The sequence below is a fragment of the Melospiza georgiana genome, chromosome 5 (assembly GCF_028018845.1).
Source record: "Melospiza georgiana isolate bMelGeo1 chromosome 5, bMelGeo1.pri, whole genome shotgun sequence".
In the NCBI taxonomy this organism is placed as follows: Eukaryota; Metazoa; Chordata; class Aves; order Passeriformes; family Passerellidae; genus Melospiza; species Melospiza georgiana.
This window is the reverse complement of record NC_080434.1, coordinates 71,818,289-71,830,399: the sequence shown is the minus strand read 5'-3', so window position 1 is coordinate 71,830,399 and position 12,111 is coordinate 71,818,289.

The following is a 12,111-nucleotide window of genomic DNA, read 5'->3' as shown; positions in this document are numbered from 1 at the left end:
TTGCTCAGGATCAAATCTTTCTAACAAATCCTTTGCTTTATTTCTGGAGATTTATGCCTCAGATCTCTCCCTGGGAAACACTTGTGACAGGGCACTTTGCCTTCCTCCTAACCCTATCTCACAGCAAGGAAATATTGAAATATATTCCAGTGGGTGCACTAGCATTTGGCCAGCACTAGAACACATTGAAATCCCTCTGGGGGAGGATGTTCTTTTGGAAACATCTCTGATTTTGGAGCTGTGCACCAGTGTTCAGTCAGATCCCTTATCATCCACTGTTGTCATCCTATTGCAAGAGTTCCACACCTTCTTAGTGATTTCTCATGGGCACCTCCTTGCAGTACTGACTCCTTCCTCACAGCACATCCAACAAACACCAATTCCAACTTAACCCACTCATTTGTAGCACTGAACCTCATTGGACACAGCTGTGACCTGTCAAGGGCAGGCCTGTTCCTAATCTTTGGTGATTAGCACAGCTGCAACTCTTCAGGGGTGAGATTACCTTCTGCACTATCTTTATTTCCTTACATTCTATTCCCCCACAGTTCAGGATAATGCTCTGCAGCTCAGCATTATTTATTCTCAGATGAGACTGAGCAGTGCCTTAGAAGGGAGTTCAGCTTGATCCACCGGTGCACATTTACTGCTTGAGATGTGAAGGAGAAGAGGAAGAGCACCCAGCAATTCTTCACTGACTCCTTGTTTGGCAGAAATACCAGTCGGTAAAATTAACAACTGTTGAGTCATTACTTGCAGATATTATTCAGTTCCTCTTCAGGGCTGATATTTTTTTTTTCTGGAGACAGGAATGAAGGAAAATTGAAAAATATATATTGAAAAATTTTAATTTTTTTCCCCCCATTACTTAATACAATTGGCTCTGTGACTTTCCTAGGGGCTGCTTGCCCTAGTCAGGAACACCTGCATGTGGCAAATATTCAGGGATTAAACTTTACAGCAAAAAAAACCAAACCAAAACAAAACAAAAAAACCCAAAAAACAAACAAACAAAACAAAAAACAAAACAAAACAAAAAAACCCCAAAAAATACCAAACCAAAGCAACCAAAAAGGAATTTTACCTTTTAATTTCAATGAGAACAGATCAAGAGGGAAAACGACAAGAATACAGCTCCTCCAATGTCAAAAATAGATAAGAAAAAGAGGGGAAATGCCCCAAATCATGGTTAGGCGTTAATTCTGTGAACTGAGGTCACCCCATACATTGAGCTCCAGTGAAAGGATGGCACAGTGAGGGATGGATATGTCCCAAATGGCAGGTCCCTGCAGGTAGGAGCCATTCCAGGGAGCCTATGGAGGAAAATAATGCTTGGCTACCCATATGTGCACATGGAAAATATCCATCATTATTTCCTATACTGTAGGCTCATTATTAACATGCAGCTCACAGCAGCTAATGGCTAAAAAAATCAATCTTGCTCATTGAGGAGAATGGGAAAGAAATAATTTATTTCCCCCCTTCAAGAGGTTTGGAAGATAGCTGTTTCCACCTTGAAACATTGCTCAGAGGGGTGAAAAAGTAAATAGGGAGAGGGTAAAGGAAAAGAAGGGAAAGGAAGTAAATTCCTGCTGTGAGCAGCAGGCTCTGAAATGCTCTTTGGTCTGTTTTAGGAGAGGGAAATGGCTCATAATAAAAAAGGGTGGAGGAAGCCTTCCTTGACTTTTCAGTTTGGCAAGAAGTTATTGCAGAGTGGCTGGGCCAATACTCACCCAGAACATGTCCCAGGTGGTAACAGAGCTGTGGCAGTCACAGAAATGTCATTTGTTTTCTGGATAAACTGATATTTTCATCTTTCCTTTTCCTTTTCCAGGCTGCTTTGGCAACTGCTGCCCAGCTTGTTTCACATATTCCTTGGAGCAGGTCAGCACTGAAGATCCCCTCATGATTCAGGACCAAGAGCTGAAGAACACACACAAGGAAGGCAGGGAACAAAAAAATCAGCATCCAGCTCCCATCAGGCATTAAATCCAACACCTCAAAATATCCAGGATCTGTTTAAACTGGGATTTCTTGTGGGACAGCAGAACAGCTCCTGGCTAACCTATCTGACTGTCAGTTGGGTAAGAGGGAAATTATGCTTTGCTTCTGTCACTTGCATCCCTTAAACAAGCCTTAAAGAGACAAAAAATGCAAGTTCTGTTTGTTTATTCTAAGGTTCTAAGGATTCTTAAAGCTCATTAGCAGGACATAATAACTTAGAGAAACAAGTTTTATTATGGCTCACTTGGGGCCTTCCAGCTTTTGTGGGGCTGGTTTTATCAAAGTCTCAAACTTCTCCTACACCAACTTCTCTGACACATTTTTCATGAATTAGAGCCAAAAAGGAGGAAATGGTTTTGTAGGAATCATAATCAAGAAAGTCAGGAAAAGAAATGAAAGCAGAGTATGCAGGATTTATACTGACTCGTTCCTCTGAGTGTCTCCCAAGTAATCTGGGAGGAATTCTGTTTCAGGTATTATGAATGTGCTGCGATGAATAAAGTTGCAATTTAAACATTATCAGTGCAAACTGGGGGTGGATTCAGAGATCAGGCTGCTGAATGGGAGAAAGGGATCTGCTTAAAATTCTGCTCTGTTTTCTGCATGACTCAACCCAAGATTGAGATGGTAGGTGTTTGAATACCTGCACACCTTTTATTTTATAGATAATGTAATTATATTCTCACTTCAGCTCACCTATAAAAAGAGCTCAAATTTGCAATAAAAATATCTTTACCCCTTTTCTGCTGATCGTTGCTTAGCAAAGTATTTCACACAAGAGGTTTGTTATCTTTAATAGCACTAAAATTACTTTAAGCAATTACCTGCATAATTTTAAACTCTACAGAGGTTATTAAAATATTCTCAGGGCAACTATAAAGAAATATGAAAATAAGTAAAGACTAAATTGCACTTTGTCCCAAAAAGTCATTTGCCTTAAAGCATGTATGGTCCTTAATTTCTAAATAGGGATCTTTGTTTCCTGAATTGAGTATTCTCCTTATGTTTGACCTTTCACATTCCAGCTTTGAAGGTGGGTCTTTTCTTTACAATAACCATTTCAATTTCAGAACAAACAGAGATAACTAAACATATTTGGCAAAATACCTGCATGGCCATCCCAGAAATGAACCTCAGCTTTGAAAATCTACTCTTTTGTATGAGGAACCAGAATTTAACAATAAGACTCAATCTCATATCCTGCATGTGGCTTTGATTACTTTTATTTCTCTTTAGGCAGAAATTTCTTACAGCACCCAGTGGCACAGGCCAGCTGAGGAAGAACTTTCCACTACTGGGGTTTAATAAGTATTGGTCTGGTTTCCCACCAGGAAAGGGGGAATTGTACTAGAATTTGTAGAATTATGAGGAAAATCTTGTTGCTTTAAATCCTAGAAAATGATGCAGAGTGGTGAGAGTCTCTTTGCTGTCTGTAGTGCATCCTCTTTACTGGTCCTCCTTTGATTTCCATCTCCCACATCAACAACGTGGAGCTGAAAGAGTGGTTTTTTATAGAATAACGATGTTGAAGGAAATTAGCATGGTTCTAATTAGGGGATGAAAAGGAGCAATTAATTTGGAGAGTTTTGACTTCTGTGCCAGAGACATCACCCCAGCAGACCTCCTGGAGTGGGGCAGGAACATTTCAAAGCACAATGCTACAGCATGGCACAAGTGTCAGTGAACATGAAAGCAAAATTAATTGAGAGAATAGAAAATCTAGAGCAATTATGTTACAATTTCATTTATTTTTACACGCTCTGTTGAGATAGCAGATTTGTAATATCCACTGCAATTCAGAATCCCATTTTTTCCCACAGTTGTTATTAAACCAAGTGGTTTCTTTTACTGTTGTTTTTTTCCCTCCATTGAAGAGCCCAGTCCCAGAAAACCTGGAGGCAGCATTTCTCCTGAGCTCCTGCAGAGCCCAGGGTGAGGAGGCAGCTTGGTCCTGGCGTGCTGCTTTCCCCCTGGAAGGCTGAGACTCGGAATCGATCTCAATCACAGCGGAGGGGCTGCAAGTTGCTGACTGGAGCAGCCCTTTCCTGGCAGCTCTGCCCTCAGCGCCTCCTGCTCTCCCACCTCCGCAGATAAAAAGCTGGAATCAGAGATCAAACCTTCCTCAAGCTGTTAAGCTTCTGACATCTGCAAAGCCAAGAGTTCAGAGATGATGTCAAAGTCATTATCTGCAGCTGAACCAGAAACATTTCTTTTTGTTAGCAGTCACACAGGAAAGTCCTTGTTCTATTATTTTCATGGGGTTTCACGGGGTTTGAGGCCAGAAGGGGTGATTAGATAATTTAATTTGGCTTGCTGGGAATTGCAAGTCATTTCTTCCTTCTTATATTCTCCCAGGTGACTTTGAAAACTCAAGCATTCATCTCCACAGGCAACCAAACCTCTGGGAAATAGAAATGGGCATAGCCTCAGTAACTGAGGCTCCTGTGATGGCAAGGAGCTAACTCACAATGCTAGATGTGACCAGAGAATTCCTAATTCTTTGTCCCAGTGCTCCAGATAAAGCCAAACTCCAAGTGAACAGCTCTGAAAACCCAGGATAGAGCTGAGGGGAGGGTTGTTCCTCAGGGATCCATCTGGCAGAGCTTTTGGGTGGGCTGTGGTCCCTGAGCTCGTTGGTGGCTGGGGAAGGCAGCAAAGCCTGAGTGCACTGAAATGAGCCCAGCTCAGGCTGCCCAGGGCTGCCTTTGGGGCTGCCAGCTCCAAAGATCTCCTTCCTGGACCTGGTGGCACCACCTGACCCTGTCAATGTCTCTGCAGGAAACAACAACTCTGTTTCCGAGCTGAATTACTCAGTGTAGGCTCATCACCAGCTCCAAGTTTCATTTCACCTCTCCAAGCTAAAATCAGTGGATTTAGAGTGAATTTCAGTCAGGTGCCCAACAATTCAGCAAGTTTTAGGGTGCCCTCCTTGCCCTGCAGAAGAGCCAAGGTCTGCTGTGGGTCTTGTGTGGTATCTGCCAGGTCTGAGCTCCCTGAAATACCCCAAAGCATCCTGGATTCCTGTTTTAGGTAATTAATAAGACAGCAGTATCCTCCTCTAAGCTTCACACTGTAAGACTCACATTACAGGTGTATCGTGTGTAAATGGTGTGAGTTCTCCAGTTTTATAAATTATAATATACAGTTTATAAACGATTTTATTTATTATATAAACTATGATATTCTACCATAAGTTAAAATAATTTTAAAATTTTAATTTTAAATTAAAATTTTAAATTAAAATTTATTATTTAAAATTAAAATTATATTTTAAATTAAAAATTATTATTTTTCTTATATATACAATTTTTATCTATATAAGCTATTATATACATTAATATAATCTATATAATTTAAAAATAATATAAATATAAAATTATTATATATAATAATTTTTATTTTATAATATATTATATTATATATATTATTTTATAATATTTTATAATATATTTATAATTATAAATATAAAATTTCTAGAAGTTATATCATAAATATATTATAATAAATAAATACAATAGAAATATAATAAAATATAATTTAAATTATATTATAAATATATCAATTATATTATGAAATATATTATAATATATATAATATAATATAATATAATATAATATAATATAATATAATATAATATAATATAATATAATATATAATATATAAATATATGTTATAATGATATAATAGAAATGTTATATAAACTATATTATAAATATATAAATTATACTAATTTATACAATACTAATTTACTAGTATTATATAAATGAATAGTAATAAATTGTATTAGATTTCATAACTAACTACAGCTAACATGAACGTAGTACTTGGTTTTTTTTTTGTATAGCACATTAATCAGAGATTTAAGTGCAGGCATAAAGGTTTAAAAGAATTAAATCCTGAGACTAATTAGTCTCCATTCCAAAATTCAGACAAAACTTGTGTAGACTTGTGGGTCTAATGTAAATCTAGCAAAGTTTGCATTATTCACTTGTCAAATAACAAAGTTTATATATTAAAAAGGAAAAAAATGGCATCAGGTACATACAGATTTTCTATTGTGGCTGTAATAGTGAGGAACACTTCCGTTTTTTCAGAGGAAAAAAAGTAATTCCTGCTGTAGGCTTGGAAATCATCAATGGAGAAGAAAGAAGTCCTGGTTGCATTTGTTGATCTTAAGATGTTTAGGGACCTTCAAGAAAACAGTGAGAAAACTGGATGTGAACATATATTACAGAAGGAATTTCCAGCAGAATCAGGAAATTATGTAGTGCTTTAAAATCTCATTTGGAATGATAACATACAGTTCTAGTCACACATTTTCAAGAAGGATTAACTAAAATTGAAACAGGTGATGGAGAATATAGCTAAAAAAAAAAAGGTAATAGCTTTGCTTATTTAACCTAGAAAAGTGCAGTTTAAGGGAATAAGAGTATATTGACATAATGATATAAGAGAGACTTTGCAACTACCTCAGAAGCTTTGGCAGAGAAGTGTAAAATAAACACCTGACAGCAGTGCAGAAAGCTTGGAAAGGGTGGTGGCTGCATTTCACCTGATTTTTGGAGGAATTTAAGCTCCAGAATGTTGTAGCTCTGCAGTGACTTTTCAACAGGGACAATAGAAGAGAAGCCTGAGGTTTTAGCTGCAGCACACAGTTGTACAAAATACATGGAGAAGGAACAGGCTGAGTAAAGAAAATTCTGTTCATTTCATGTCCTACCTTGAAAAGTATAACTTTTTGTCCCTGATCAAACTAACTTGTGATTTTTTTTTAGTTTGTTTGGCTTTTTTAAAAAAATATATTTCCATTGCACAATGCTTTTAGGTCAGCACTGATTTGATCTTTTCTATTTATATTCTTGTAGTTGATGACAATTGATGTTCTTTCACTTGGGTTTCAAAGGCATGAACCTCGTGATCAATTTATGCCTTGCCACAGTTCACCTCAGGATATGATATATACCTGGCATGCAGTTCCTGGGTAACAGATCTTCAGGACAGCTTAATGACTGATGCAGCTGTGCAAGTGGTGGTGATGAAAAGAAAATCCATATTTCACTTTTCACTCAAAATAGGGGACATTCAATCAGTAATTCCGAGGGAGGACAAAAGCAGAGATGTGAAAGATTTTGGCCTCTGCTAATTTTTCTAGCTGTCAATAGAAATGGTTTATGTGGGCTCCTGGATTTACTCAAAGACAGGGTGCAGATGGCCTATTTGTCATTAAAAGAGCATTTTAATGCAAGCTTGACCAGGTCTGAGATGTTATCCTTTCAAAACACTGCGAAATGTCACTGACCTTTCTTCACAGAAGTTTGATGATCAGAGGCAAAGTGAAGATGAGAGTGGCAGATCTGTGGCGAGGGCAACTGGGAAAGTCAGAGAAAGCACTTTGAGCCCAATGATCCCAAATCGCCAAATTTTATGCAGGTCTGGCTTCAAGCTCAGCAACGAGACACACGGACATGCACAGAACAAATCACCTGCCTGAGATGGCCTGTTTTTAATCCCAGTCTGGGATGAGACCCAAAAAGGATAAAGACAGTAAGTTGCCTATAAAGAAAAGCAATATGTACAAAAGTTGCTGTTATTTACTGACATTAAGAAATGTCAGCAGAGAGTTCAGGGCTGGGCAGGGCTCAGATCACTGGCCCCTCTGAGTCACTCAGACTGTGCTCAGGAAGTGATGAACTCAAAAAAAAAGGCAGAGAAATACATTAGTTTAATCATTGCTTGCAAACCCATAATTTATAAAATTCTGGAACATAAATCTTGCCAGATTTGTGGGAAGGAGGATAGGGAATAACATTAGAAGTCCACCAGAGATGCAGCTTGTCTCAGTATGCAAGTAGGGAACAGGGAGCCTCCCATTAGATGTGAATTTGCAGTTAAATGCAGTTAAATGCTCAAATGAGGCTTTACTTTGGACTCATCCAGCTCTCTTCTGTCCATGCTTGGTTGCTTGCAGCAGTGTGGAAGAGAACAGGGAGATACAAGTGAGGGAAGAGCCTGTCTGGAGGGGCTTTTTCACCGTGGTGTATGGAGGGGACAGTGAGAAGGGAGATACTCCAGGCAAACAGCACTGATTGAGAATGGCAGTAAAATATAAAATAAAAAACATGAATCTATAACTTGCTTTGAAACAGAGAGATGTTTCCCCTGTCTTTCAGGCAGCAAAATTCAGGGCAGGTGTGTTCTGGTGCAGACCAGAAACCAAATGGTGCCTCAGGTGGAAAATGGTGTGAACTGGGGCAGGTGCTGAAGTAAATAAATTTCCTTTTACCTGCCTTGCTGGGCACATTGCTCTGAGAGCTGGAACCACACCTGGTCTCTCAGGTGGCTGTTAGTGGTCCCAAAGTGACCATGGGGGAGCAGGATAAAGCAAATTAACCTGCCTCTGACCGGTAAGCCCACCACAATTAGTACCTGTGGGCAGCTTTGGTTGCCCAAAAGTTGATGTTTCCCTGCAGTCCAGCACCCTGGGCAGGTAACTGGACATTGATGCCTTTTCTTTGAACTGTCTGCTGCAGCACTGGAGGATTTTGTCAGACATTTTATCTTTTATGTATCATTCACAGGGTTTTGGCAGCTCTCCAAAACACAGTGATGCTCGTTGAAATGATTTCTGATTTTTTTGGTAGTTTGGTTGTTTTTAGAGAGCATCCTCTCTGCTGGACTTGGATTAGAAAACAGTTTTTTCCTTTAAGGTGCTTACAGGTGAATTTCAAGGGGGAGAAGGGGAAGGAGAGGAGTGAGTTGTACCTGATTTAATGAGAAAAAGTAAAGGGCAACGTTATAATTTTCCTGTTTCTAACACAACAGCAGCCTAGTCAGGCCAGTGATCTGTGCCCAGGAGGGAAACCATTTCATTGGCAAAGAGACCTGGCAGGGGGAAGAAAAAGGCAGGTGAATTGTTCTCATGTAAAAAGCTCATTCTGCAAAGGAGAAAGAAAGCAGGCAAACAGCCTCTTGTTCACAGGCAAAAGAGCCCAAAAGCTAATTTTTTTTATTAAACTCTTGCAGTAAAAGGTCTGTGGGCTCCTTCATCTCCCCAGGAGAAACCTGTCCACAGGACAAGCCCACGGCTGCTCCCGGCTGGGGCAGGGGATGTTTTATGGCTCTGAGCTTGCAGGGGAGCTCAGTCCCACTGAGGATTCAGGCTGCAGATGCTGAGGCACTTCCATTTCATAGGAACCACTGTGAAATGAGGTTTTGTATTGCAGCATTGAAATGCTCTGGGAAAACCTATTAGGGCAGCTGCAGGATGGGGTCAGCAGGCAGCACAGCAAGGAGCCCAGGGGACTCTAATTTACACAAACTCTCCACCACCAGCAAACGCACCAGGGGTGGCATTTAAATGTTCTCTTCTCTCTAGCTGTGCTACCAAAACAAGCAATCTGTGGATGACACTGAACTAGGAGGAGAGTCTGATGTGACAAATGATAGAGGGGACCCGGATTAATCTGAAGAAAGGGCTAAATTAAACTCTGCGAGGTTTGGCAAAGGGAGGCACAAAACTCCATTCCCGGGGTAGAGAAACCAGCTGGGAGTGCCTGCCTGAAGAGCAGCCCCGCTGGAGAGGAGCTGTGAGGGTGGGGAGGCTCTGGGACAGGCTGTTCATGGATGCCCCATCCCTGGAAACCCTCAAGGCTGGCTTGGATGGGGCTTGGAGCAACCTGGGCTAGTGAAGGTGTCCTTTCTATGGCAGGGGTGGAAATAATGATCTTTAATGTCCAACACGAGCCATTCTGTGACCTGAGGGTGGCAGGAGGTGCCAGGTAAAGCAGCATCTATAAAAGGATGGCTCATGCTTTGACGGGTCAAGTCCTGCACCCAGCAGGAGGAATTTCATTCATTCCCCATGGCTGGCACTGCTGAGGTTGTCCTCAGGTGGGGAGGGACATGGAGAAGACCAAATGGAGGACCACCATCCATCCAGGCTGTGCTGGGCTGGCCAGGGCTTTGAACATGATGAAGAAACCAGAAGAGTGATCCAAAGTTTTATCCATAAGGGGTTGCACTACCACATTTTTTATTTATTTATTTATTTATTTATTTTTATTTAAACCCATAGCTTTTCCTCTCTTTTTATTTTTTTCTTTTTTTTCCCTTCTTTTTCTGAGGATTGATTGACTGGGAGAGCTGATGGCTTGAAGCAAGGCTGCAGGGCACTGAGGCAGCTGGCCATCAGTCTCACAGGACAAGCCCAAGAGTGAGGCTGTTAGTGCAGCTGGAAGAGCATGTTCTAGTGGGTACTGACTTAAGGGATTTGTTGTCATTTTTTATTTCCTTTGCCGTGAAATGGTTTCTGAGGAAAAGGAAGAAGAATCAGAACAATTTCTCCGAGGTGGCAGGAAGCAGAGCAGGGAAGTGGAAATGCCTCAAATGGTTAATATCAGGGATGGGTGAAAGTGATTTGACAAGGATTTCAGGAGTTTTCTGCACTCTCACTGCAAGAGAGCATCTGATATGAATGATGCCTGAGCAAAATTTTTAAAGGCTGGACAAATGTAGCCATTAGCAACTTCAACCAACCTTGAAAACTTATTTGCAGGAATTTATCTCAGGTTTCACGCATTTATTTGTAAGCAGATTTTCCTTGTTTCACTTTTAAAAAAAAATATTTTGCTCATCATGAAAAATTATTCAGTGATGTTTCCTGTGAGAATGTTTTCTGACACGCACAGACATTTACTGCAAAAGTGACTTTTGAGATTTGTTCTTCTGAATTTGCTATTTATGCTTTGCTTTTCTTTTCCTTGAGCATTCCTGCCTGTGGGTATGAACCCAGGAGGAAATCTGCAGAGTATCACTAACTGGCTTTGTGATATCCATCCAGGGAATTTTTCCTTTTAATTTTGTTTGAGGAGATTTGGAAAGCTGAAAAAGTAGAAGGTTTAGATGAAGAGAGACAAACAAGGTGACTATAGCCCCTGCTGTCTCTGTCTGGCACAATGTTCATGTGCTGGGTCTGGGGTGACATGGCCACGTTCTCTTTTCCTGCCCTCCATCCCTCATTTTGGGGACAAGGTTACATCTGGGTCTGTAAGAAACATTTATAGAGGAGTAATAGGAGAAGTCAATATCTCTCCAGCCCCAAATAAATTGCAGTGATGCTTTATGGAGTGTGCCAGAGGCTGTGTCTTGTTGGGTTATCCTGGACTTGCTCCTGAGCTGGCTCATGCAAAGCTGGGCTCATTCTGGCTTTCCAGGGAGTGGACTTCAGTGTGAAAGCAGGATGCAGATTTCCTGACGAGGTCTCTGGTGTCGAAATTGATAGAGGAGCCCTGGAAAAAGTTAAAGATAGAATCTAAAATGTTGAGCTTTGTGTTTTCTCAGATCAACTGCATCTGTGTAAGCAGTATGATAAATGATATAATTGTTAGATGTGATGATTATTTAGTAATTAAATATAATTATTATATAACCATAAGAAGAATCATGAGAAACTATGTTGGGAACTTAAAGGGGGGCTATGCTTAGCTGAAATCTATGTATACAATAGAACAATATAAGTTTAATAATTAACATGAAAGTTATATAACGATAGAGTATAAATACATGATCATCTCGGATGTATGGTCAGAATCAGATTTGGGTTGAATATACCCCGATTCCCAGAGCTCTTAAATAAAAACCACTGCATATAATCGCTACATGATTATGTGTTTTTGAACGCTAACAAGATGACCCTGAGATGATAGAAAGTCTCTTTTTTCCCAGCTTGGAAAAAGAGATGAAGAAGTTGGGATTCCTTGGCTCTGGTTCTCAAGGTTGTTTATTTTTTCTTATCTATATCATTCTTTCTCTGACCTGCTGAGGTCTGTCCAGCAGGTCGGGTTGAGGCACACTGACTGCCCTCAGGGCAGTGTTATCTTTTTATACTAAAAACTACGTGTACTTTATTTACAATAATTTTCCAACACCTATCACCTATGTTAGACAGTCTGTCTCTACTCTAAACCAATCCAAAATTTCACCATCACAGCAGAAGATGGAGGGCAAGAAGAAGCAGGAGGAAGACAGGACACGCCCAGATTCCTCCATCTTACCTCTTGAACCCCCATTCTAAAAACCCCAAAATTCTACATTTTCACCTGGTGATAA